The sequence below is a fragment of the Cupressus sempervirens genome, chromosome 11 (genome assembly GCF_028749045.1).
Source record: "Cupressus sempervirens isolate cs-2001-9-10 chromosome 11, ASM2874904v1, whole genome shotgun sequence".
Taxonomy (NCBI): Eukaryota; Viridiplantae; Streptophyta; class Pinopsida; order Cupressales; family Cupressaceae; genus Cupressus; species Cupressus sempervirens.
Genome location: NC_143128.1, coordinates 294,603,724 through 294,611,313, shown reverse-complemented (window position 1 = coordinate 294,611,313; position 7,590 = coordinate 294,603,724). Strand labels below are relative to the sequence as shown.

Genomic DNA, 7,590 nt, shown 5'->3' with positions numbered 1-7,590 from the left:
TGTGTTGAGTAGCTTGATTTGGGTTAAGGTAAATTGAACTTGCTGTAACTATGTTACAATTTAATAATAACACACATTAGGTGCAATGGACTTGCTTTGTCCATTTAGCTGAAAATAACATATATTTAATTGTTGCAATCGATAAAATTTTCATCGCCATGAATATTATTATCAACACTAGCTTTATTTGGGGCTTCTATTTGAATTTCTACTAATGATTCTAATATTGTTATAATAGTATGAGATGTCCTAATTCTTTTTCAAATAAAAGATTAAACAAAATATAACATAGATCTTATACTTTCTCATCAAAATAATGAATTGAATTAGAAATTATAGGACATGTCAACTAGATCTACCAACTATATTTAAAACATTGTCTTTTATATCATCATCTTCTGCAAATCCATGTTCACCATTCTAATTCCATTTGGCAAATATCCTCCATGTTATTCATTTTTAAATATCTTTTTTATTTTTTATATTTTTTAATATACTTTTAAATCTTGTTCGCTAATGTCTTTCCTACTTCAACTTTAATATTGCAGAATTAATCATTGAATATCTTGAAGACGACATTTATGAGAAAGCTTCAATAAAACCAAAAACATAATTTTTTCCTCCAAATGCCTCTTACTCATTTAACTAAAATAAATATTCAAAGCATTTTTTTATCTCATGATGCAAATGGTAACCATCATCCGCATTCGTGCATAGGCAATGAAGAAAATATACCCATCGATCGCTGACAAGCAAGAGAGTAAACCAGGACAGGCATCAAGTGCATTCAGATTAATGGAACCAGGACTTTGTTTTCCTTCTCTTCAATTGCGATTTCTGAGACTCTGCACCAGATTATTTCTAATTTGGCCCAAAAAGTATCTTTGAACCCAAGTGACTAGTTTGAGAATCGATCCATTAACAATCATCAATTGCCCTTTCATTAATATTCTTCATATGATCTGATTTTTAACATGGATGAATTTCTTATAGTTCCATGTTTTCAGCATCGTATCTCACGCTTTCTTTACATTTAGCCTCCTATTTCTCCTACGATAACTAGCGAAATAGGAAATCGCTAGTTAGGCAAAGAAATCGCGAAATCGCAAATGTTTTCAATGTCAAAGGCAAAGAAATTGCCTATCCATAAACGTGCATAGGCAAAGAAATCGCGAAATCGCTAATGTTTTCAATGTCCTCACGCAGCCATATGACCTCTGCTGTTTAGAGAGTGATTCATTGACCCTTTCAATGATTAATACATTAACAGTACTGAAAAAAGCAAAGAGAAATAAGAGGGTTTTGGAGCTGCTTTTAAAGGGAAGAGAGAAAAATGTCTCTAAACAAAACAAGTTAAAAACTTAATTTTATTATTTAGCATTTGTAGTTTAAGAATGAATTATTAGTGTGATGTTTAAGTCATCTAGAACAGAGGTGAAAAACATACAGAAATAAATGAAACATTAAAGAACTAAATGTATGATTGCTGCATGGAAAAAGTGACAGAAAGAAGCGTAGGGAGATAACATAAGTTAAACAAAGTAGAAACACAAATTTCAAAGGCGAATTATAAAGAGTTCACTACCAGATTTCAATAAAACTCAATTATTACATTATGATAATTGATTGTAATTGGCTGCAACTTAGCATTAAACGCCTGTGAGTTCAACTGTACTATTTTGTGATTTTTGTGAGACTTTTATAATTGGACAGAGAATGTCATCAAATTTCTTTGGATGGAAAAAAGACTTATATAATTGAACATAGAATGTCACAATGAGAGAAAAAGGATGAGCCAACCTTTCTCCTCCTTGGACTATTGTCTTGGCTGTTTGAGGGTGTTCCTCTTAGGAAGCTATTAAGCTCCCTACAAAAATATAGCACTGACTAAATTTAAAAACACAAATTTATGCTTACTTCAAATAATTAGATTTAATTTTAATTTTAGATATCTTTTCAAATATAAATAGATAGAAACTGAAGGAGCAGCCCCGAAATTTGACCACTTAATAGACACCATTGTTTATTAAATTATAACAGCATGCTTATAAGGTCAAAAAAAATTGTGAAAAGAACAGCAACATAGAGAGTCAACAAAATATAAAATTGCAATTGATAACGGCAAAAGAAACATCTAATGATCATAGTGCCTTAAATAGTGAAATAAATATGTACAATGTTGAGCCAAAGGCTGCAACACAACCAAATGCAACACGCCCAGAGACGAGACTTCTAATGAATGCAGAGATACCTAAGACTAAAGCTCATAAGTAGCTTTAGCAGTAGCTTGAACATTCTTCCTTTGATAGGAAGAATCAATAATTAATAACATTGTGAAAAACTAAGATGTAGACGTAGACCAATTTCCGGAACTCCCTTCATAAGTATTATTTGGATTGTTGGTTTCCTCAAGAAAAGGTGAGATATCTATGGGCAAATGAAAAGTTCTTGGAGTACCAAGAAATACACTTGTTATTTTTTCTAATCTCTAAACAATCTCCATCATAGTTGGATATTGGTGTGGAACCTCCCTTGTACAAATCAACCCAATTTGCATGATTTCAGTAAGGCATGTGAATACCATTGCTTTATTTGACTCATCAACATCTGTGAGTAGTTGGTTGTCCACTGCATCTGTGATTTTATTTGGAAAATACATGCTTGTCCATTTTGGCAGATCAGTACCTTCTACAAATATGTTATTTTCTGGTCTCCTCCTTGTCAATAATTCTAATAGTAGAATTCCATAACTATATACATCTCCTTTGGTTGAAATATTTCCACCCATTTCATGCTCTACAATACAATATATAATAATCAATGACTCTAAAGCTATATGCAATCATTATTAAAATTTAAAATAGTCGATGATCATTTATATTCTATTGATACAAAATTTTAAACCTAGTGCAAAGTAGCCAATAGATCCATTTAGAACACTTGCAGAAGACACTAAATTCATTGAACTCTTGAAAAAGAGTCTTGTAATGCTGAAGTCTACTATATATGAAGTCATGTCATCATATAACAATACATTGTTAGGTTTTAAGTCACAGTGAATGACTTGCACACAACAATAATGATGTAGATATTCCATTCCTTGTGCTATCTCCTTTGCTATTTTTAATCGGTCAGTCAAAGTAAATTTGCATTTATCTTCTCCCTCGGGGTATAACCACCTTTCCAAACTCCCATTTGACATGAAAGGAAGAACCAGTACCTTTAAATCATGGTTACAATAAGCTGAAATGATTTTTATCACATTATGGTGCCTAACTCTTTTTAACACATTGCATTCTCTCTAAAAACTTTAGAGGGCATTTTCATCTTGTAAATTGAAGACCTTAATAGGAATATATGTACCATTGTTGAGAATTCCCCTATAAAAAGATCCAAAACTACCAACCAGCCCTAGCTGATTAGTTTGGTTAAACCCACTAGTTGCATCTGCAATTTCTTCATATGAAATTCTTTTTGGTCCAATGTTGAAGTCAACGAGATTTTGATCAATATGTCTCCTTCTATAAAACATTAGAAACAATATAGAAGACATAACAAATATTGCAATGCCAATCAGAACTGGTACTATCACCTTTTTGAATGTTGACTTGTTTTTGTTCTTGGAATCCAAGCATGGTGGTAGATTAATCCACTATCCACAAAGGCCAACATTTAATGAAACTGCTGACTTATCAATCCTTACAAAAACTCCTCCTTTTAAATTGTTTGAAGACAGATTAATATGTTGAAGCATTCTCATTTTTTGGAAAGTCAATGGAATTGTAACTAACAAATTATTTTTGGAGAGATCAATGTCTTGAATATTTTTTAGATTGGTAAGTGATATTGGTATTGAGCTCCAAAATGAATTCCATGAAAGATTCAAATATTGCAAGTTTGTACAACTTGACAATGTAGCTAGAATTTCACCTAAGAAGTTGTTGAGAGACACATCTATAGTCTAAACCATTGCCATAGTACTCATTACTAAAATAGAACCTTCCAACAAATTGCTTGAAACATTGAAATAAAATTGAAGATTCACAAGACCTGACCATTCAGGAGGTATGTTTCCTTGTAGTCTATTGTAGACTAAGTCCACCTTTTCCAAATTTATACATCTCCCTAAACTAGTAGGCAATTTTCCTGAAAGCTGATTGTGATGAAGAATAAGATGCCTTAGTTGTGGAAGATTGCCAAGAGCAGATGGAATTTAACCAGAGATCATGTTTTCACTCAATGATAGCAGTCCAAGACCTTTTGCATGCCCTAAACTTTTTGGTATTTGCCTGCTTAATTTATTCTTGTCCAAATACAATCTTCCAAGATTTAAAAGATGCTCGAGTGTGGAAGGAATGATCCCATTGAAATGATTGTTAGATAAATCTAATGTTTCCAACTTTGTAAGGTTGTCGATGCCACTTGGTATGTTTCCCTCAAGTTTATTATGGTTCAGATAGTACATATAGTTGGCTTGATAGTTGACTAATAGGAGGCAAAATTCCAGTGAGTTGATTAAAAGACAAGTATATTTCTTGCAAGGAGGAGAAATAAGTCAAGGATGTTAGAAAAGGCAAGTCATTGCTTTTGCTCATGAGATTATTTGCTGCTAATGAAATCCCTCAAAGATGACTGCAATTTTGTAAACTCCAAGGGCACAGTACCACCTATTTGATTCCCATCTAAATCAAGTTTTTGAAGTTGAGAGCAATAGGAGAGGGAGGCTGGAATTTCTCCAGTGAGTTGATTATCCCATAAAAGCAATACTTGTAACTCTGATAGCTTGTCGAATTGCCAAGGAATGTGGCTAATTAATTGATTTTTATATAACTTTAAAATTTAAAGGTGAGTACAATTGAAAAGGGTGGTTGAAATCATGCCCGATAAGTAGTTTTCATGAAAATCAAGCATTTCAAGTTCAGTAAGCATGCCTAATTCAACAGGAATCAATCCCAATAAATAGTTTTCACCAAAATAAAGCTCTTCAAGTTGAGTAAGTGTACCCAATTCAATAGGAATATCACCATAAAATCCATTGCTCGCTAAGTCCAATTCAATTAGAAGGCCTAGCTCAGAGGGAATGTTGCCACTTAGTTTGTTAAAAGATAAAATAAGATGATGTAAAGAATGACAGTCAGCCAAAGTGGAGGGAATGGATCCTTCTAATTTATTATTAGAGAATCTAAGTATTCCAAGGCAAAAAAGCCTTCCCAATTGAATGGGAATTTGGCCATGAAAGTTGTTATTTCTAAGAGAAATTACTCTAAGAAAAGAAAGATTTCCAAGAAAGGGGGAAATAGTGCCCACTAGTGACATAACTGTGAGAGTCAAGGAAACCACACGTTGATGACGAGAAGAGCAAGAAACACGAGTGCAATTATAAAAAGTTTTATTGGAAGACCAATCATGTAAAACATTTTGAGGGTCAAGGGAAAGAGAAGTGTTGAAAGCCAAGAGAGTTTCTTCATCAAAATAAGAAGAAGGAGAAGAATGAGAGACAGGAAATACGAACAGAAACAAGAGCAGAAAACAAGCCATCTTCAATTTCAACTCCATGTGGGTATTTAGCCTATCAAGTCATGTTCTTGGTATAAGGATGGGTATCCTTATATAGCTCTCTGATGATAACCAAGTTGAACTGGAATTGCAAAGTAGCCACACAGATTAGGATTTTTTGGAGACTTTGTTCAATACCTTGTTCCTGTGGAAGGAATACAAAATTTTGGTCTTGTCCACTCACTTTGTGTGGTATGCAACACTCTTTGAAATGTAAAATCACGAGTCTCATTTTTTTTTTCCGGCCACTGTGGATAGGCAGCGGCTATCGACGATGGCTATCCAGCCCTACCATTCGGGATGGTTGGATGGCCATACTCCATGACCCCAATACCCATGCTTTGCCGGCAACAGTCAATTCCAAGGTGGCTTGGATTATTTTAAATCATCGCTATCCCCCACTTGATCGATCCCTATTTGTGACTAGAAAATGGCCGAATAAATTTTGTTTACGGTAGGAGAAACTTTAAACTATTTATTGTTAGTGAAATATTAAATCTGTGAAACTTGAGCGGTTGGACGAGGCGAACTCAAAAAATCGCTCTGCTATGATTTTCTTGCTTCATGCGAACTTTCAATTATTTTTGGGTATAGCCCTTCGCTTGCACTCCCATTTTGTCGGCACTTTTCATACCACATTTACTGCGAGAGCTTTAGGTTAGGATATAATGGCTCTGGCTAGCGATGAACCAGATGTTTCTGGTGTTCACGCTGCTGCTTCAAATTGCCATGGCGCCACCACCGAAAAAATGCCCGCGCAAGTTTGTCCTGAAGGTTTTCCATGAGGTAATCCTGATATTATCCTTCCTTTGCAAGAATTTGATGCTGCATGTGACTAGTTAGAGAAACATACCTTGATAGGGTATTTTGTTGGTAGGACTCCTCTTGAAGCTATGCTCAGAGAATGGGTCAACAAATGCTAGACTCCTCATGGAGTCTGCCTTGATGCTATGCAAAACCTTACCAAAGGTTTCATTTTATTTCACTTTGGTAACCCGTTGCAAGCAGACACGGTCTTTACCAATGGCCCTTGGTCTATGCATTCCTCTCTACTTGTTTTTCAGAAATGGTCCCGAGACTTCATTGTCTCGGATGATAAAAAGCTTAGGGTTCCTGTATGGGTCGAATTCCCAGGTCTACCCTTGCCCTGCTAGCCTTTCATTGAGTCTATTGCCCAAGCCCTTGGAAAAGTTGTTACCGAGGAGCCTGAGAAATTTTTTAATGCTCGCCCTCAACGGTGTGTTTGCATTGAAGTTGATCTTTCCAAAGATCTCAAGGATTTTGTAAACATCCAGATTGGAACTCAAACCTTCTCACAGAAGGTGCTTTACTTGAACCTACCTAACACCTATTATAGGTGTCGGTCTATGGAACACAAGATCAGGGATTGCCCTTTGGCTATGCCTAGGGTCAAACCCCAGCTTAAAGCTCTATGCCTATCAAACAAGCCGAAGGAAAAAAAGAAGAATGGGTTACTGTTGGGCGCAAGGGCAAGCCTGCCTTGAATCCCTTGGCCCCTAAGCCATCCTATGGGACGGTTACCATGATTCCTCCTACTTTCACAGAAGTATCAATGCCTACTAGCGTGGAGCCGCCAGGAGCTTCCATTGCACTTGTTCCAGGGGTTTCGCAGGTTTCAAACCCTGCTAGTTTGTAGGGGATCAAGGTGGCTGCCAGGGCCTTGCCCTTGGCTGGGGCTCATACCTTTCTTGCAATTTCTTCCATAGTACCACCAGCAACAAAGCATTCTCACAGTCCTCCTAGACGTGCAGAGATATCAGGGGTAGAACAATAGGTTGTAAGTCCGGAGGATTTTTCGTCTGATTTCCACCCAGTTTCTACCTCTTTGTAGAATAGCTACTCCTCTCTGGAGGATGAGGATGATATGAAAGAGTTCTCATGAACTTCCTCTCGTGGAATGTTCGAGGTCTTACAGACCTCCCCAAAAAGTTCTATGTCTTGGATACTCGTCATAGACTTGGGAATTTAGATTTTCTTTGCTTGCAAGAAGTTAAGATTTTTGGTTTCATGCTT

General features: G+C 35.9%; 1 pseudogene; it reads right to left on the bottom strand.

The window, feature by feature from the left end:
- Nucleotides 1–2,322: 2,322 nt before the first annotated feature.
- LOC149529282 (uncharacterized) lies at nucleotides 2,323–5,556 on the bottom strand (annotated as a pseudogene).
- Between the last annotated feature and the right edge of the window lie 2,034 nt (nucleotides 5,557–7,590).